Below are 21,696 nucleotides of genomic sequence, written 5' to 3'. Positions count from 1 at the left end.
CTCGGAGTAACCCTTGATTCTGCCCTGTCCTTCAAACCCCACATCCAAGCTCTCGACACCTCTTGTCGCCTCCAGCTCAAAAATATTTCCAGAATCCGTCCTTTACTCAACCCTCAATCTACTAAACTGCTTGTGCATGCCCTCATCATCTCCTGCCTCGACTACTGCAACATCCTCCTCTGTGGCCTATCTACTAGCACTCTCGCACCCCTTCAGTCCATCCTCAACTCTGCTGCATGACTTGTTCATCTCTCGCCTCGCTACTCCTCTGCTACCCCCCTTTGCAAATCCCTTCACTGGCTTCCATTTCCCCAGCGTATCCAGTTCAAACTACTGACACTGACCTACAAAGCCATCCATAACCTCTCTCCTCCGTACATCTCTGAACTAATCTCCCGATATATTTCATCACATAACCTCCGGTCCTGCCAAGACCTCCTTCTCTCTTCCACACTTATTCGTTCCTCACGCAGTCACCTCCAAGATTTCTCCCGAAAATCCCCCGTCCTATGGAATTCTGTGCCTCAACACGTCCGATTATCTACCACACCTGGATCCTTCAGACGGAACCTGAAAAGCCATCTCTTCAAACAAGCTTACAGCCTGCCATGACCTTGCTTTCTGCCACCCCACCCCCAACACCAGAGCTACTGCAACCCCTCAACCTACTGTCTCCTCGCCCATTCCTGTAGAATGTAAGCCTGCAAGGGCCCTCTTCCCTCTGTACCGTTCTATCATTGTTAGTTTGTTTACTGTAAGTGATATCTGTATTTGGTATGTAACCCCTTATGTACAGCGCCATGGAATCAATGGTGCTATGTAAATTAATAATAATAATAATAATAATAATGATAATAATTAGAAAGGAGCGGGTCTCCTATACTCCTAATGCCCATGCACTAAATGTATGGGCTGACTAACATTTACCCCTGGGGGGTATACATGAACATACTGTATAATTTTTTTTTTTTTATGGGCATCATAAACACCCTTTAAAAAAATTATGTGGGTGTTGCATCAGGGGCCACGGTCACCCTGGTGATATGGTGGTGGAGGATGAGGATGAGGAGAAGGAGGAAGACAAGAGCAAATAGCCAAAGTCAGGAAGCGCATACCCATGTGTGGGTGTGAAGAGGTACATGGGAATTCACCTCCCAAAAAAAGACACTGGATTTGAGTTTATGTTACGCTGCTATCATTCGGTGGTGTTGAGAAGTCTGGCCCAATCCAGACCTTGTTCATTTTTATAAAAGTCAGCCTGTCAGCATTTTCAGTTGACAGGCAGATGCGCTTATCAGTTATAATTCCACCAGCGGCACTAAAATCCCGCTCTGATAAAGCGCTAGCGGCAGGGCAGCCCAGGATCTCCAAGGCATAGAGAGCCAGTTCATTCCACGTATACAGCTTGGATACCCAACAATTAAAAGGCACAGAGGAATCACGGAGGACGTTGGTACGGTCGGCAAGGCACTCCCTCAGCATCCTCCCAAACTTTGCACTCCTTGTGAGAGTACCCCGCACCTCAGGGCCTGTGTGATGGGAGGGCTGAGAAAACTGTCCCAGAACTTTGACAGTGTCCCCCTGCCTCTGCTGGATTGCATTTGTATCTCTCTTGCCTGTACTCCTTGGTTGTCCAAAGAACCGTGACTTCTGCCGGCAGCGTTTTCAGATGGGAATTTTTTTAATAGTTCCGCAACACGGGCCTTCTGGTATTGCCCCATTTTTTTAAACCTGTTCGCCTCAGGAATAAGAAATATAAAGTTCTCCTTGTAGCGTGGGTCTAGAAGTGTCACCAACCAGTAATGACTGTCATCCAAAATTTTGAGAACACGAGGGTCATGGGAAAAGTAGCGTAACATAAATTCAGCCATGAGTGCCAGACTGATAAAAGACAAGTAACCAAAAACAGAAAAAATCATTTGATCTGAAAGATATAATAATAAGTCCCCAAATAATAAAGTAGAAATGTCAAGGGGTTCTTATAATCATTTAAAGTCAAACAAAAGATCAAAAAGAATTCTTTAGAAAAACTGTGGGATCAGTTTAGTAGTACATATAATAAATTTTATTAAAGATATATTCTCATATAAGTGAAAAACCCATGCAATGTGAGACAGAACGAGTTGCTAAAATTGTTGTAAACAGTAATACATGAAGGATACCCATAAAAAAGACACATAGGATCACCAGCAAGATTCACTCAGGGGTTATCAAAAGACAGCATGTGTATAATAGTACATTTCATTAAAAAATATGAAACATAATGGTACTCTCCAGATATCCTGGTACACAAAGTACATGAGTAAGTACCTAATAAATTAGGGGCTGATGAGCATAACGAATATTAAATAGAAAGGTGCTATACCTGGAGACATGCTGGCGTTGTGGAGCAGGCTGGGGATCCGTGCAAGCGCCTCAATGCTAACAGGCAAGACTTCAGTTTCCTCACCAATAGGATGACTGACCATGCTCTCCTCCTCCTCCTTCTCCTCTCTGTCCTCTGGCCATCCACGCTTAAAAGACGGTATGACAGTTGTGCAGGTAGTACCGTCTATAGCGCATGAAGCTAGCTCCTGTTCTTCCTCCTCCTCCTCTTCCTCATTGTCACCCAATCCACGTTGGGATGAGATGAGGCTGGGCTGTGTGTAATCACCATGTATCGTTCCTTGCTTCATTTCATCGTGCTCCGCCTGCAATGCATCTTCTTTGATTGTGGGCAGAGAGCGTTTCAGAAGGCAGAGAAGCGGGATGGTGACGCTAATTATGGCGTCATCGCCGCTCACCATCTTGGTGGAGTCCTCAAAGTTTGGGAGAATGGTACATATGTCTGACATCCATGTCCACTCCTGAGGTCTTATATGTGGAGTCTGAACTGAATACCGACAGCCTTGTTGATGCTGGTACTCAACAACTGCCCTCTTCTGCTCACAAATCCTTCCCAACATCTGCAGTGTATAGTTCCAATGCGTGGGGACATCACATGCCAGTCTGTGAGCCGAAAGCTACAAACGCTGCTGAAACACTGCAAGGGCGGCGGAAGCTGTAGGTGACTTTCTAAAATGGGCACACAGGTGGAGTACTTTAACAAGCAGATCCGGCAGCTCCGGATAGGATTTGAGAAACCGCTAAACCACAAGGTTAAGCACATGGGCCAGGCATGATACGTGTGTGAGCTCGCCTCGCTCAGAGCCGCCACCATATTCTGGCCATTGTCACACACGACCATGCCTGGCTGTAGGTTCAGCGGTATGAGCCACAGATCTGCCTGCTCTTTCAGAGCTGTCCACAACTCTTCAGCATTGTGCGGTTTGTCACCTAAGCATTAGCGTTGAGCGAGCATGCTCGACACTGCTCGGTATTTGCCCAAGCATCTCAATACTCGGGATGTTCGGCGAGCACCGAGCATTTCCGGGTTACTCGGGCGGGAGCTCGGGTCTGCGCCCTGCACGTTTGGCACTCTTTACAGAGCCAATGAACATACAGGGATTGCCAGCCAGTCACTGTAATGCCACAGCCATGTTGTTTGTGGGCATTACAGTGATTGGCTGGCACACAGCGTCACCTCGAGTATTTAAAACCGGGGGCCGCCATCTTGGACACAGTCGCCCGGGATCAGACAGTGTAGGGTCAGTGCTGCTGAGTTAGGGAGAGATATATAGTGCGAAATAGGTAGTGTAGGGTCTCTAAAGCCTGCTAAATCAAACAAACAGTCCTTCTCAGGACTAATATCCATCCCAGATATCAGGCAGGCAGGCAGGCTGTATAGGAGACGCAGTGGTTATACCAACAAACACTGCATTACAGTCCTGTGTGCTCCTGCTGGTCAAATTGCTAGACTTATCCCCTGGTCTCAGGGGCCAGGAAAAATCCTTTTTTTTTTTTTAATCTAAATCCTGTATTTTTTTTTTTCCTCAGTCAGACTGTACAGACAGTACAAATACGCATCTTATTAACCTTTTTGGTATTTCCCCCCCCCCAAAAAAAAATTGAGTGTGTCTGTGACTGGTCAGACACCCATATATCTGTTTAAAAGATTATGGTGTAGGCCAGATAACTAGAACTGTGGTTTTGTAGTTCAACGGTTCAAATCTCAGTATTATCCAGCTTTTGGCCTTTTTTCCGTAAAAAAAAACAGTAATAGTGTCTCGCTGACCGATCAGACAAAAATATATCTCTTTAAAAGATTCTGGTGTAGGCCAGAGAAATAAAACTGTGGTTTTCCTCTTCCACGGTTCTAATCTCCTTTTTATTACCCTTTTGCCATTGAGAGTGCGAGTGTAAGCTATATTACTTCATTTACAATAGGCAAGGCGCGTGGCAAGGGACGTGGAACTGGACGTTCTGGTGATGGTGCGTGTAGAGGATGGGGCCGTGGCCAAGGTGAAAATGTGCCACAACCAACAGCCACATCTTCTCGCTCTCACTTCTTGACCGAATTACTAGGGAAGCACACTACAATACCAGTATTGCGAACTGATCAGTGTGAACAGGTTATTAATTGGATAGCAGATAATAGTTCCAGTTACCTGGGCACCACCACCTCTGGTCTGTCTTCCACACGGTCAAGTTTTAGTAGCCGTGAGTCTCGACCGCATACTCCTCCTCACCCTGATGCTCCTTCCTCCCACCATGCCAAGTGTCGTCAGACAGCAACTGATCCCACAGTTGGACACTCTGAAGAGCTGTTCACTGGTCCATTTCCATATTTGTGCCCCTTGCCTGCTCCGCTTGAAGTGGTGGAAGAGGAGATCCCATGTAGCGATGCCCAAATATTTGAACAGCCACGGCCACAGGAAGTCGACGCTGGCAATTTGTCACAAGAGGTGGACGATGACAAGACACAATTGCCACGAAGTGAGGAGGAGGATCGTGGTGCAAAAGTGGAAGAGGAGGAGGTGGTGGATAATCAAGTAACTGACCCAATGTGGCAGGAGGTCATGCAGAGCAAGGACAGCAGCACACAGGGGGAGGGAGGCAGAGTACCCCAACAGGCAGGAAGAAGCAGTGTGGTGGCCGCACACAGAAGGCAACAGTTCCCCGTAACACCAACACGAGGGACGTTGCCAGTACAACCAGTAGGTCTTCCAGAGTCTGGAATTTTTTTAAAGACTCTACTGATAACCCCAAAAAGGCCATTTGTACCACCTGCCATGCCAGCATCAGCAGGGGTGACAAAACTACCAGCCTGACCACCTCCAGCATGATCAGGCACATGTCAGCAAAGCACCCGACTTTGTGGGGCGAACCCCAGGGTCCACGACCAGTGTCAGCCGGGTGTCACCACTGCTTCTTCCTCTGTTGTGCATGTAAGAGAACCCCCTGTTGTGCGTGCAAGGCAATCCCCTGTCCATACTGCATGCAAAGATGCCCCCTCCTCTCAGTCTTCACTTGTTATGGCAGTTTCTCAAGAAACAGCATCAATGTCCACGTCCACGTCCCACTGCAGCGTTCAATTGTCCATATCCCAGAGCTTTGAATGAAAGCGCAAATTCGCAGCCAATGCCCCACAGGCCACAGTCCTAAATTCGCACATTTCACGACTGCTTGCATTGGAAATGCTGCCTTTTAGGCTGGTGGAGACGGAATCCTTCCGCAACCTTATGGCGGTGGCCGTCCCTCGGTACTCGGTCCCCAGCCGACACTATTTTTCCCGGTGTGCCATCCCCGCACTACACAAGCACGTGTCCCAAAACGTCTGCCTTGCCCTCAACAACGCAGTTACTGGGAGAGTCCACCTGACAACGGACACGTGGACAAGTGCTTGTGGCCAGGGATGGTACATCTCCCTGACGGCACACTGGGTAAACATAGTGAAAGCCGGAACCCAGTCGGACCTTGGGATGGAACACATCCTACCCACACCAAGGATTGCGGGCCCTATGTCAGTCAGAGTTAACCCCACAGTGTACAGCTCCTGCGCATCCTCCTCCTCCTCATGTTCAGCCTCCATCTCAGATATCACCACATCAGTTACAAGCTGGAAGGACTGCAGTATTGCCTCAGCCACGCAGCAACAGGCTGTGCTGAAACTCATAAGCTTAGGTGATAAACCTCACACTGCTTGTGAGTTGTGGACAGATGTGAAAGAGCAGGCAGATCTTTGGCTGAGACCGCTGAACCTACATCCAGGCATGGTCGTGTGTGACAATGGCCGTAACCTGGTGGCGGCTCTGAGGCGAGGCGAGATCACACACGTACCATGTGTAATGCACACGCCCGGGCTGAGCAGCGTGTGCGTGTGATTCCACTGGACCATGCCGGAGAGTGAATGCCTGGAGGGTAGAGATGAGCGTTGTTCTACTCGAACTGTTCGCCAATCTCAAATTCGAGCTGTTTTGGGCGGTGTTTGAGCCGTTCGGCGAACACGAACGATTTGAGAAAAATTCGGCTGTTCGAGGTTATGTTCGATAACTGTTCGTGCACCAAAATCATAACTGGATTTTTTCTCAGTAATGATGAAAATTAATGTTAATACGCAGTTTGAGTGTACAGCGGGGTGGGGGGAGGGGCAGGGGATGGATCTCTGCAGGAATAATGAAGATCTCCATTTTTTTTTCTCTTTCCCGCATTTACAGTGGGGAGGTGCAATCTGTCAGCCTATCAGCAGCGCACACACGGAGCGAAGTGCTTTTTTCACACAAGCAAGGGCATGTGTCATTGGCAGTGTATGTCACATGTCCTTGCCCTATAAGACCAAGCCATTTTCCCCGTCGCCACCATTTTCTCACTGCTGCAGCTGCGTGTTAGACGGCACCGCTGTTGCTGTGTGCGCTATACCTTGTTAATTTCAAGCCAATTTTCGCACAAATCTACAGATAGCTTGGGAGTAGGGAATAGTTGTGATTGCAGTCCTTTTAAGGACTAGGTTACAGCATTTCCTACGACTTTTATCAGGCAGGTCTGTGCTCTTAAATAGATAGATTGTGGGAGTAAAGACTAATTGTAATTGCAGTGCTTTTCAGGACTAGGTTACATCAGTTCCTATAAGTTTTTGCCAGGCAGGTCTGTGCCAGTGCTGTGCAAGTTTTTTTCACAGCATTTGGCTGAATCTAGCAAAGCTAATCCTTTTTGGCCTATTGCAGAGTGTGTTAGTCAGTGGAGTAGCCTATCTGTGTTGCAAGATATACCACATGTGTATAGAATACCAATTTTTTTCTGCACCTAGTGAAGTAAAATCTTTTGGGCATAGCATCATTCTATTAGTCCATCTATACTGACCTCCATCAGGTTGCAAACTGAATATAATTTTTTTCTGCATCTAGCTCTGAAAAAATATTTGGCCTTCTAGCAGTGTGTGGGACTTGTTCTATTAGTCCATCTATACTGACCTCCATCAGGTTGCAAACTGAATATAATTTTTTTCTGCATCTAGCTCTGAAAAAATATTTGGCCTTCTAGCAGTGTGTGGGACTTGTTCTATTAGTCCATCTATACTGACCTCCATCAGGTTGCAAATTGAATATAATTTTTTTCTGCATCTAGCTCTGAAAAAATATTTGGCCTTCTAGCAGTGTGTGGGACTTGTTCTATTAGTCCATCTATACTGACCTCCATCAGGTTGCAAACTGAATATAATTTTTTTCTGCATCTAGCTCTGAAAAAATATTTGGCCTTCTAGCAGTGTGTGGGACTTTCTCTATTAGTCCATCTATACTGACCTCCATCAGGTTGCAAACTGAATATATATTTTTTCTGCATCTACCTCTGAAAAAATATTGGGCTTCTAGCTGTGTGTGGGACTTGTTCTATTAATCCATCTATACAGACCTCCATCAGGTTGCAAACTGAATATAATTTTTTTCTGCATCTACCTCTGAAAAAATATTTGGGCTTCTAGCAGTGTGTGGGACTTGTTCTATTAGTCCATCTATACTGACCTCCATCAGATTGCAAACTGAATATATTTTTTTTCTGCATCTACCTCTGAAAAAATATTGGGCTTCTAGCTGTGTGTGGGACTTGTTCTATTAATCCATCTATACAGACCTCCATCAGGTTGCAAACTGAATATAATTTTTTTCTGCATCTACCTCTGAAAAAATATTTGGGCTTCTAGCTGTGTGTGGGACTTGTTCTATTAGTCCATCTATACTGACCTCCATCAGGTTGCAAACTGAAAATAATTTTTTGTCTGCATCTAGCTCTGAAAAAATATTTGGCCTTCTAGCAGTGTGTGGGACTTTCTCTATTAGTCCATCTATACTGACCTCCATCAGGTTGCAAATTAAAAATATTTTTAATCTGCATCCAGCTATGAAAAAATATTTGGCCTTCTAGCAGTGTGTGGGACTTTCTCTATTAGTCCATCTATACTGACCTCCATCAGGTTGCACATTGAATATAATGTTTTTCTGCATCTATGCCAGCCAATAGTTTTGGCCTAATACCACAGTTTGGCCACTCAGCTCTGCTCGGTTCCCATCCATTGTTTTTTTGTGCAAACAACTCCAGAGTTGTGAATTAGTTAACCACCAAAATGAGTGGAAAAAGGCCTGCTGCTGGTGGAAAGGGGAATAGGCGTGTTGGGAAGGGGAAAAAAGGTTGTGTCCGTGGGGTAGGTGTTAAAGCAACAGTAACATCTGCAGAAGAAAGACCATCTTCCAGCCAAACTAAAATGTCTTCTTCTTTTAGCGGACAATGTGATAAGATCCCTTTCTTACGGCCACGCCAATCGCTACAAATTCCAGATGAGGCACAAAAACAGCAGGTGCTTCAACGGATATCAAGTGCTCCTTTAAGTGGGCTCTCCTCCACATCAACTTCAACATCACAAATACTCCAGTCCTCAAAGGTGTCACCCCAATCGCACTTGCTTCCTCACAGCTCCCAAATCTCCAGCTGCCCATCTGAGTATGAGGTAGAACAGATGGTTGAGTCTGCAGAGCTGTTTACTCATACTATAGCCTGGGAATCAGAGGTCGACTCCAGCGCTTCTGTGAATCCAGACGAGGAAATGATCTGCACTGATGCCCAGAATCTTTATGAATCAGATCCAGGACCAGACGCAGAAGGTTCTGACCATAATGTAGACCCTCATTCCCAAACTGTAACTCCTGTTGGTGGAGACAATGAGGAAGACGATGATGAGACTCAAATACCTGATTGGAGCGACAACTTTAGTTTTTTGTCAGGGCAGGAACAGGTTGGCTCTGAGGACGACGGGTGTGATAACGCACAGGGTGATGATGATGAGGTTGGAGATCCCACTTACTGTCAACCCACAGTCAGCCAAGAGATGAGGTCAGCAGAGGAGGTGGAGGAAGATGCTAGTGACGACGAGGTCAGGTTGCGCCTTCCTGGACAGAGACGTAGTACTGGAAGCACGTCAACAGCTGCATCCTCAAACACAACTCTGCCTCTCACCACAAGTCGTGGTGGCTCTTCAGGTCGCATGGGTGCTAAGCCTTGCATAGCCTGGGCATTTTTTCAGATCGATAAAGATGACCCAACTCGTGTTATCTGTAACATTTGTCAGCAAAAGCTAAGTAGAGGCCAAAAAATACATAGTTTGAGTACTTCATGCATGAACCGGCACATGGACATGAAGCATAAGTTGCAGTGGGAAGCTCAGTGTGCTACAATGCGGCCTAGCCGGCCGGGCCAGCCACCGTCTGCCATATCTTGTGCATCCGCGGCCTCTTCATCCTCTGTGACTGAGGAGACAGCAGTCACACCTGTTTTGGGGTGCAGACCTGCCACCTCTTTACCCGCAACAGCCAGCGTGATTGGCAGGTCATCATTTTCTTTGGAGGTGGTAACACCAGCTGGTGTTGAGCGCTGTCCGACATCGATAGCACCACCTTTGGATCAAGGCAACCTAACATGTCCGCCTGCATCTTCCTCACAGACCGGCAGTTTGCCGGGGACACCCTTATCAACCCCGTCTAAGCACAATAGCCAGCCCTCGGTCCCTTAGATGTGGACAAGTAAAAGACCATTTCCTCCTAGCCATGAGAAAGCTAAGAGGTTGAATTTCACCATCTGCAAGCTCTTGGCTACAGAAATGCTGCCTTTCCGCCTGGTGGACACAGAGGATTTTCGAGACCTTATGTCCGTCGCAGTGCCCCAGTACCAGATGCCCAGTCGGCACTACTTCTCAAAGAAAGGTGTGCCTGCGCTCCACCAGCATGTCGCACACAACATCACCGCTTCTTTGAGAAACTCTGTGTGTGACAGGGTGCATTTCACCACAGACACTTGGACGAGTAGGCATGGACAGGGGCGTTACATGTCCAAGTCTTGCCGTCCCCACGAGTTGTGCGTCAATCCTCTTTATGTCAAAGTTCCTCCACTGCTTCTGCCTCCTCAACCTCCTCTCGGTCTTCCACCTGCACCCAAAGCCTGTCTGGTCATGCCACAAGCTTTCTAACTGCGCAGAAGGGATCCTGCACACCTCCTTACTATGCTGGCAGTAGGGCTCAACGTCATCAGGCGGTTTTTACTTTGAAATGTCTGGGAAATGTGAGTCACACAGCTGAGGAGTTGTGGTCAGCTCTGGAGAACCAATTTCATGAATGGTTGTCTCCACTGGACCTGAAACCAGGGAAGGCCGTGTGCGACAATACTGCAAACCTGGGCGCGGCCCTTCGCCGGGGCAATGTCACACACGTGCCTTGTATGGCTCACGTGTTGAACCTGGTTGTCCAGCAATTTTTAGCCCACTATCCCAGACTAGATGGCCTTCTGCAGAGGGCACAGTCGCTGTGTGCTCACTTCCGCCGTTTGCATCCCGCAGCTCAGCGACTTACATCTCTACAGAAGTCGTTGGGCCTGCCACTTCACCGGCTAAAATGCGATGCGCCTACCCGGTGGAATTCAACTCTGCACATGTTGCAGCGACTGTGGCAGCACCGACAAGCCCTGGTGCAATACGTTCTGACATATAGCCTGGGCCAACGAGATCCGGAGGTGGGGCAAATCACGCTGGAGGAGTGGTCTCAGATCAGGGACCTATGCACCCTTCTGCACAGTTTTGAAATGGCGACGAAGATGTTTAGTGCTGACGATGCCATTATCAGCATGACTATTCCGGTGATTTACATGCTGGAGCACATGTTAAACAGAATTCGGAGTCAGGTGGTGGCACAAGAGGAGGTGGAGGAAGTAGAGGAGGAGGAGTTGTATGCGGAAGGGCTAACATCTGCAAGGTCCAGACGGTCGGCAGCACCAAGGCGGCAGGCATGTGAGGGTGGGGGAGATGGTTTTACCAGGGCGCATGGTAGCAGCCAAACTAGTGAGGAAGGTGCAGGAGCCCAGGAAGAAGTGGAGGACGAACTGATGGAAGACTCATCAGATGAGGGAGACCTTGATCACATTTCTGTTGTGCGAGGTTGGGGGTAGAGGACAGAGGAAGGAAGCATGATTGTTACCTCGCCACCAACACAACAGGGACTTGGTGCTCCTGGATGCGCAACACACATGAGTGCCTTCTTGCTGCACTGCCTGCAACATGACCCTCAAATTGTGAGAATTAGAAATAATCCTGACTACTGGGTTGCCACACTGTTAGATCCCCGGTACAAAAGTAAATTTGCAGAAATTATTCCTGCCATAGAAAGGGATGCACGCATGCAGGAGTATCAACAGAGACTGTTGCAGAATCTTACATGTGCTTTTCCACAAAACACCAGTGGTGCACGTAGTGAATCTCACAGTTCCAACTTGCCAACCGTGGGACCGTCAAGTGTTCAGCACTCAAACCGTAACAGAACCACAGTATCTGCTGGTAACATCAATTTTGCGGAATCATTTCACCACTTTTTTAGCCCATCCTTTGCAAGGCCACAGGAGACAAGAAGTCTGACACATAGTCAACGCCTAGAGACGATGGTACAGGAGTATCTCCAAGTAAACATTGAAGCCATGACTGTGTCACTGGACCCTTGCTCTTTTTGGGCTTCCAATCTGGATAAATGGCCGGAGCTAGTCACTTACGCCTTGGAGATCTTGTCATGACCCGCAGCCAGCGTTCTGTCTGAACGTGTGTTCAGCGCTGCTGGTGGTGTGCTGACAGATAAGCGCACGCAGCTCTCCACTGATAATGTAGACAGACTCACGTTCATAAAGATGAACAAATCATGGATCCGAAATGACTTTTCTACCCCTGTGTCATCCTGGGGTGAGTAAAAGCTTGATGATTGGTTAAAATCACCCTACCAACCGTTTTAAGCTTTCAAATTACTAATCATGTTTATCTGTATCTTGACTGGAAAATAATTTGGGCTTTGTAGCAGTGTGCAGCACTGATCCTATTAGCCCATCTATCCACCAGATTTAAAATTAATAATAATTTTTAGCTGCATCTAGCCCGGAAAATAATTTTGGGGCTCCGAGATGCGCAAGACACATAAGTGCCTTCTTGCTGCACTACCTGCAACATGACCCTCATATTGTCAGAATTCGAAGTAATCATGACTACTGGGTTGCCACACTCTTAGATCCCCCAAACTTTTCGATCAACCTTTTCATTTTAATAAAGACCAAAAAAATGGTAATTTTTTAAATTATAAGCATTAGCAGGTTATTAGAAACTGAAATCAAACAGTTTTCAACTCAAAACTTTATTCTAGGTGATGTTACATTTTCACATAGGACCCCTTGTTCGAAAGGAGCTTCTGAACTCTCTCGTCCATTGAATTTGTCAGGTTTTGGATGGTTTCTGCTTCAATTGTTTTGCATGAGGACAGAATACCCTCCCAGAGCTGTTGCTTAGATGTGAACTGCCTCCCGCCATCATAGACACTCCTTTTGATGATGCTCCAGAGATTCTGAATGGGGTAGAGGTCAGGGGAGCATGGGGGTCACCCCATAAGTTTGTCCCCTTTTATGCCCATATCAGCCAGAGATGCAGATGTTTTATGTGCAGCATGAGATGGTGCATTATCATGCAAAAAAATGATCTTGCTGTGAAATACATGGTTCTTCTTCTTGAACCATGGCAGGAAGTGCTGTTTGAGAAAATCCACATACATTATGGAGTTCATCTTTAGCGCCTTCAGGGATCCTAAAGGGGCCGACAATCTCTCTCCCCATGATTCCAGCCCAAAACATTACTCCACCTCCTCCTTGTTGGCGCTGTAGCCGTGTTTGCGTGGGGTGTCCATCAACCAGCCATCCTCCACTCCATCCATCTGGACCATCGAGCGCTGCACGGCACTCATCCGTGAACAAAACAGTTTTGAAATCAGTCTTCATGTAATGTTTGGCCCACTGGAGCCGTTTCTGCTTGTGTGAAGTGGATAGAGGAGGTCGACAGGATGGCATATGCACAGCTGCAAACCTCTGAAGGACCCTGCATCTTGTTGTTCAGGGGACGTTGGAGGCACCAGCAGCTTCAAAAACTTGTCTGCTGCTATGACAAGGCTTTTTTGCCGCTGCTCTTTTAACCTGACGTAATTGCCTGTAGGAAAGAGTCCTCAATTTGCCCTTATCAGCACGCACACGTGTGTACTGTGAATCAGCTACATACTTCTTGATTGCCAAGACACTTCATCCTGATCATCGCACAATGTTGATTGTAGTCATGCCTTGACCTAAATACTCCACAATTTGTTGCTTCTCAGCAGCCGACACATCCTTTTTCTTTCCCATTTTGGCAGAAAATGTAGGCTGCTTAATAATGTGAGACAGCCTTCTTAAGTAGTCTTGCCTTTCATTGGACACACCTGCCAAACTAATTAGCACAGGTGTCTGCAATTGCTTGCAGTGATATAAAGAGCCCTGACACACATCACCATCAATGAGTTTAACTGACAAACAAACAAATTCTTCCCTTATCACTCCTAAACACTTTTTGCATTATAATTTGGAACACAGTGTACATGTGCTTTTCCACAAAACACCAGTGGTTCACGTAGTGAATCTTACAGTTCTAACTTGCCAACCGTGGTCTGTATGGAGTTGTTCAATAAAGGGCCCAAAATTAAGATAACATAGATGGGAGAGGTCTCTATGAATAGGAATTCCTAAGTATTTGATACCCTGTGAGGGCCAGGCAAAGGGAAAGTTGGACTGGATGGAATCCTACATGGATTTGGGGAGGGAGACATCGAGGGCCTCAGACTTCGCTGCATTGATTTTAAAATTTGACCATGTAACAAAGTGATCTATTTCAGCCATAACAGCATGGATGGATATATGTGATTGAGTGATATATACTAGTACATCATCAGCAAATAGAGAGCACTTGTACTCGGTGCCTCCCACCTCAATCCACCTAATATTGGGGTTATGGCGAATTGATGAGAGCAGGTGCTCCGTCACTAGGATGTATAAGAGTGGGGACAGAGGACATCCCTGCCTTGTCCCATTGGTGATTGTGAAAGGTGATGAAAATGTTCTGATGCACCCCCTGGGCCTTGGGACACCCGGAGCCGGACCCTTTTTGGTGGATGCTGGTGGTTGTAGTCTTCGTGGCGGCGACCCGGTTCCGTGGCTCAGGGTGGTCAAACCAGTGGCGGAACTATTTATGTGGTTTTGATGTTTAAATGTCCGACTACGCCACCCGTGGATTGCGGTCAGAGTGAACCACCGCTGCAGGGCAGACCGCTGAGGCTGGTGTTGTGGGTGCAGCAGAGCGTAGCATAACTCCCCACGGGAGGAGTATAGCCTCAGGGCAGTATATGCGGAGGATGGGGGTGATGGTGCAGGGCAGCAGCAGTAACGACACGGAGTCAGTGATGCAGTCCAGGGCCTTTACTCACAGTTCTTATTATCCAGACCACGTCTGCAGGTAACGGCTGCCCACGTCGTACTGTGCTCACCAGGTGAGGGGCTCAGACAACTCCCAGATAACTTTGGAGCGCTTCACAGGACCCCCTTTGTGTGTCCTTTGTCTGGCCTTTCTTACCAACCCTTCTGTCCGGCTGCCTCGGGCCTCCTCTTGGTAAACTTGGCGCCAGTTTCCCTGACCCTATGTGTTGCCCTCCTAGCGGGTGTAGCGAGGGGCTGCGCCACATAAAATGTCACAGCCTCCGGTTTCTAGCTGAGGGTCGTTTCCTGCCTCCACTAGTTTCGGGGACCGGTCTCCCCCTTTGGCCTGACCCCTCCATGCATGTGGATTCGGGCGTGCGGTGGCGACTCGCCCGTCCGCACCGCTGGGATCCCTTCGTTCCTCGTTCCTGGAGCCTTCTCCGCTCCTCTTCCTTCCTTCTCCCTCTTCCAGGCCTGGGCCTCTGTTACTAGGCCCGCCTCCGGAGCAGAGCTCATGCAGAGCCCCTGCTCCCTGCCACTTCTGCTCAGACTTCTCTGCACTGAACTAAGATGGTGCCCACCTTTTATACTCCCTTCTCAATGCACCCAGGAACTGCTTCCTCCCTGCTCCTGCACTACAGGGTTCCCCTTCCTCAGTGTTCCCTCCCCCCACTCCAGCCAGGGACAGGGACTGTCGTGCCCATCTCAGGGGCATATTGGTCGCCCTGCCCCACGGCAATGTGGTGTAATGCATGCAGGTGTCGGGTCCTGATCCACACTCCATCCTTACCTGAGAGTGAGATATCACACCTCTGGGTGAGGTGCAATACCTCTGTAGCAACCGAGCCCTCAGGGTGCTACAGTTCCATTTATCTTCAGCCTAGGTGACGTATTGCGATACAGGGCCGTGATTTTGGCTATAAAATGGTCCCCTAGACCCCTACCCCAAGCTTTTTAAGAGAATCATATATGGCGTGCCAGGAGACTCTATGGAATGCTTTCTCAGCATCCAACGAGAGTATCTAATTACAAATTTTTAACTGCATCTAGCCCAGGAAATACTTTGTGCCTAGTAGCAGTGTCTGCTAGTCAGCGGATTATCCCGGCTGTTAAGCAAGCTACACCACCTGTAGTTTGGACACTTAATTTTTTCAAAGGAAATGCTTCGGGACCACGGGATACTCAGTGAAGAGCATCAGGAGGCACCCCAAGGCATAGGGGCTGGGACTGGCAGTAGGATGCCTTGCGGTGGACAGCCGAGCTCTATCCTTATAAAAGCTTTTTAACTGCAGCAGCTTTAGTTGACGCTACTGGAGCTGGAATTACGCGGCTGCTGGCATGAGACTTGCCCTCCAATAGATCCTTGTAAATGGATTTAAAGTGTATTCATTCAAATTAGTGAGACAATTTAAATTAAAAAGCTAAGAGCTGCCTCCACCACAGGGGGGCTCGCTCGACCCACCAGCGGACAGGCACCAGTATTGGGAGAGGGGGGCTGGCCGTCAGGGTTCACCGCGGCTCTGGCACAAACCCGGCGACACGGAGGTGGCACGGGCAGGAGCGGACTGAACGTGTCGGCTTCTCACTTTTTGGATTTTAGAAGGGCATGACATGCCTATATCTGTGTCTCCCCCTCCTTTTACTCCTCCACCTCTTTTCTTTTCGCATGACTATATGTACTTGTCACTTTTCCATGTGTTAGTTGTGTCTTCTGAGCAGTTTGTCAGCTTTTGGACACCTTTGAAGGTGTTTTCTATGTGTTTCTATGTGTTTTTGTTTGCCTGCCATTGGTTTTAATGGTGTTCGAAGGTGTTCGACGAACAGTTCGACGAACAGTTCGGCGAACACACGGGTGTTCGACGAACCGAACCGAACTCGAACACTACGGGGGTGGCTCAACACTAGTCGCCACCCGTACCCTTGTTCTGTGCATAGTCCAGAGGGAGACCCAGCCTTGTGACATGCACCACATACGCACAGGAGAGGACCTAGTGGGAAAGTCTGCGAACACTCTGGTGCTGGGGGTCCTGATTGATGCACCCGAACTACCTGGAGTGTGCTGAACCCCTTCCTGGTGGCCGCAGTGCGCCATGAGGAGCAGGGAGAAGCCTTGCAGCTGTGCATTCTACCAAGAGTAAAGCTTGGAAGACTACCCCTATGGCCTCCGGTTCCTTATTGCAACGCGGCACCGCACTACACCGCACCACATCTCCCACTACAATTCCCATCCTCCTGTTCCCTCTGCCCTGAGGCCCTGCTCCGCCTGTGGGGAGTAGTACCATCTGCTGCTGCCACTACATCCCGCCTCAGAGGACTGAATGCAGTGCTGGTGGAGGATCACCAAAAACCACAGGTGGCGTAGTCATTTAATCCACTCGATTAACACCAACCCCTCATAGCCCATTAAATCTTTTATGTGACGGATCTGGGCACGGAACGGGTCCAGGCCACGACTGCAACCCCCAACATCTGACCCGGCTCCGAGTACCCCCATCTCCCAGGGTGGGCTGTGAGCATCACAACAGCTACTGAGACTTGACCGTGTTGAAGACAAGGTGGTGGTGGCTAAGTGACTATCCAACCAATAACCTTTTCACACTGCTCTGTGTTCAATAGTGGTGTTCTGCGGTCCCCTATTAATTGGGACAGGAAGGTCGATCGAGAAGTGGGTGTTTGTTGTGGCACAATTTCAGCATGCCCACGGCCCCGGCCTCTGCATGCACCATCACCATCATGTCCAGTTCCCTGTCCCTTGCCATGCACCTTGCCCATTTTAAATGGAGGACAATATTTTCCACATTTACAAGAAATGGCTGATTTAGGAACGCAGTTATATGTGATATGTCTGACAAAGAACCACAATTTTAAATAGCAGGCTTGTAATTTACTAATATTATTCTACACAGAGACCTAGTGTGAATAGCGTCACTGGCACCCTGCAATGGAATGAAAATGGAAGAAATGTATGATTTTTGAAGTCTTTTCAGTGATATGTCTGACAGAGAACCACGATTTTAAATAGCAGGCCTCTAATTTACAAATATTATTCTACATAGAGACCTAGTGTGAATAGCTTCACTGACACACTGCAACAGTATGAAAATACAGCAGTAACAGCAGGACCGGAAGACGCCGGGCCAGGAGCGCGGCGGTAAGGGGGACGGCATCTCTGCCTGTCAGGGGGCAGAGACGCCGATGCTACAGTACCCCTCCCCTTTACGCCCCCGCTTTTTTAGGCCCAAAAATTGTTTTTAATTTTTTTTTAAGAAGATGCTACACGTTCCTCGTAACGCCAACACGACGGAAGTTGCCAGTACAACTGTTAGGTCTTCCCGAGTCAGATAACCCCAAAAAGGCCATATGTACCACCTGCCAGGCCAGCATCAGCAGGGGTAGCAAAACTAGCAGCCTGACCACCACCAGCATGATCAGGCACATGGCAGCAAAGCACCCGACTAAGTGGGCCGAACTGCAGGGTCCAGGGACAGTGTCTGTGGGTGACACCACTGCCTCTGCCACTGTTGTGCGTGCTCGCCAATCCCCTGTCCATGGCGCATGCCAAGATGCCTCCTGCTCTGCATTTGTCATTGTAGCAACATCAACAAGCACATCCACGTCCTATTCCCAGCGCAGCATTCAGTTGTCCTTACCCCAGTCCTTGGAATGCAAGTGCAAATACACAGCTAACGCTCCACAGGCCACACTACTAAATTCACACATTTCGCGAATGCTTACGCTCGAAATGTTGCCTTTTAGACTCGTGGAGATGGATGGCTGCGACCGTCCCTCGGTACTCAGTCCCCAGCCGCTGCTATTTCTCCCAGTGTGCCGTCCCCGCATTACACAGGCACGTATCCCACAATATTAGACGTGCCCTCAACAACACAGTTGCTGGGAAAGTCCACCTAACCACGGACAGGGACGGTACATCTCGCTGATGGCACACTGGGTTAATATATTGGAAGCTGGGACCCAGTCGGACCTTTGGACGGAACATGTCCTTTTGACGCTGAGGATTGCGGGCCCTGGGTCAATCAGGGTTGCCCCCACATACTACAGCTCCTGCACCTCCTCCTCCTCCTCTTTAGCATCCATCTCCGAAATGACCACATCAGTCGCAAGCTGGAAGCACTGCAGCACTGTCTCAGCCAAGCGGCAACAGGCTGTGCTGAAGCTAATATGCTTAGGTGACAAACTACACAACACTGAAGAGTTGCGGACAGCTCTGAAAGAGCAGGCAGATCTGTGGCTGACACTGCTGACCCTACAGCCAGGCATGGTCGTGTGTGACAATGGCCGGAACCTGTTGGCGGCTCTGAGGCGAGGCGAGCTCGTGGTTTAGCGGTTTCTCAAAACCTACCTGGATCGGCTTGTCATAGTACGCCACCTGTGCTACAGCTTCCGCTGCCCTTGCTATGCTTCAGCAGCGTTTGCAGCTTCCAGATCACCGACTGATTTGCTTCTCTGTTTCTGAAACGCTCTCTGTTCACAATTAAAGAGGATGCACAGCCCTGCCTCATCTCATTCCAACATGGATTAGGTGACAATGAGGAAAGGGAGGAGGAGGAAGAACAGGAGCTAGATTCCTGCACTATAGACAGTACTACCTGCGGAACTGTCATACTGTCTGTTCAGCGTGGATGGCCTGAGGACAGGGAGGAGGAGGAAGAGGAGGAGGATGAGGAAGAGAGCATGGTCAGTCGTCCTCTTGGTGAGGACAAGGAAGTCTTGCCTCTTTGCAGTCTGGCACACATGGCTGAGTTTATGTTACATTGCCTTTCCCGTGACCCTCGCGTTGTTAAATTTTGGATGACAGTTATTACTGGTTGGTGACACTTCTAGACCCATGCTACAAGGAGAACTTTATGTCTCTTATTCCCTTGCAGGACAGGCCTAATAAAATGATGCAGTACGAGAAGGCCCTTGTTGCGGAATCATTAAAAAAATTCCCATCTGAAAACTCTGGTGGCCGAGGTCACAGTTCGTTGGACAACCAAGGAGTACAGGCGAGAGAGCCACAAATGCAATCCAGCAGAGGCAGGGGAACATTGTCAAAGTTCTGGGACACTTTTCTCAGACCCTTCGATCTCACAGGCCCTGAAGCGCGGGGTACTCTCACAAGGAGTGAAAAGTTTCGGAAGATGGTGAGGGAGTACCTTGCCGACTGTACCAACGTCCTCCGTGATTCCTCTGTGCCTTATAGTTATTGGTTATCCAAGCTAGACACATGGAATGAACTGGCTCTCTACGCCTTGGAGGTCCTGGCCTGCCCTGCCGCTAGCGTTTTGTCAGAGCGGGTTTTTAGTGCCGCCGGTGGAATTATAACCATTAGGCGCATCCACCTGTCAACTGAAAATGCTGACAGGCTGACTCTTACAAAAATGAACAAGGGCTGGATTGGGCCAGACTTCTCAACACCACCGAATGATAGCAGCGTAACATAAACTCAAATACAGTGTCTTTTTTTGGAGAGGTCTAACTCTATTCCCATGCACCTCTGTCTTCACACACAGACATGGGTATATGCTTTCTGATTTTGTCTATTTGCTCTTGTCCTCCTCCTTCTCCACATCCTCATCCCCCACCACCATATCACCACCATATGTACCATATAAACATATCTACGTCTCTTGCAAGAGGCATTGGAGTTCCTCCAAATTTTTGGCAGCTGTTGCTTCACTGCATAGGCAAACAGTATGGGAAACCCACTTCCTAATAATGGGAACATTGTTTTCAGGAGGCTCTCCGACCTCTACGTCTCTTGCAAGGGGCATTGGAGTTCCTCCAAATTTTTGGCAGCCGTTGGATTCACTGTATACCCTATAACTGAATAGCAGACCCTCTCTTTTCGAATGGAAACAAGTCGTACTCGTTACTGTGGCCCTGCTCTATATGTCTTTTAATTTTTAGTGGGGTTTTTCCTACATTTTGGCAGCCGTTGGACTCACTTCATACCCTATAACTGTATAGCAGACCCTCTCCTTTCTAATGGGAACATGTCGTTACTGTGGCCCTGCTCTATGTGTCTTTAAATTGTTAGTGGGGTTTTTGCTAAATTTTGGCAGACGTTAGACTCACTGCATATCCTATAACTGTATAGAAGACCCGCTCCTTTCTAATGGAAACATGTCGTTACTGTGGCCCTACTCTATGTGTCTTTAAATTGTTAGTGAGGTTTTTCCTAAATTTTGGCAGCCCTTGCAGTCACAGCATGGGCATTAACACAATAAGAGACCCGCTTCTTTATAATGGGAACAATTTTTTTACTGAGACCCTCCTCTATGTCTCTTCAAAGGGGTATTGAGTTGCGTCCAAATTTTTGACAACCCTTGCAGTCACTGCATATGCAATAACAGTATAGGAGACCCACTTGTTAATAATGGGAACAACAAAGCATAGCCGGCTGATGGCTCTCTAACAATAGCGAGGGCCAACTGCTGGCCCTTTAAAAATAGTAAGGGCCGCCTGATGACCCTATAAAAATAGGCTTTGTGACTTTCAGAGTCCCTCCATCATAAATGAAACAGGATGTGTCTGATGATGTGTCACACACCACATGGCCAGATAAGGTTGTAAAATGTTAAAATTACATTTCCCGGTGAATGCATTTGCCTTAAAAAATTACGTAAAAAAAATAAATAAATAAAAACACAGTAGGATATTTGTTTAGTATAAAAACCAGATTCGCCAATGTAACTTCAATGTAATCACATTGTTCAGCTCCTGCACCTCCTCCTCCAGTTCAGCCTCCATCTCCGAAATGACCACATCAGTCACAAGCTGAAAGCACTGCAGCACTTCCTTGGCCAAGCGGCAACTTGCTGTGCTGAAGATAACATGCTTAATGCTTAGGTGACAAACCGCCCATCGCTGCAGAGTTGTTGAAAGCTGTAACACAGCAGCCTGATCTGTGGCTCTCATCACTGAACATACAGCCAGGCATGGTCGTGTGTGACAATGGGCAGAACCTGGCGACAGAGAAATGGCAGCAGGAGTAGATACGTT

The sequence above is a fragment of the Phyllobates terribilis genome, unplaced genomic scaffold (genome assembly GCF_046119375.1).
Source record: "Phyllobates terribilis strain yellow unplaced genomic scaffold, ASM4611937v1 Scaffold_2__4_contigs__length_985480577, whole genome shotgun sequence".
In the NCBI taxonomy this organism is placed as follows: Eukaryota; Metazoa; Chordata; class Amphibia; order Anura; family Dendrobatidae; genus Phyllobates; species Phyllobates terribilis.
This window is presented reverse-complemented; position numbering follows the sequence as displayed.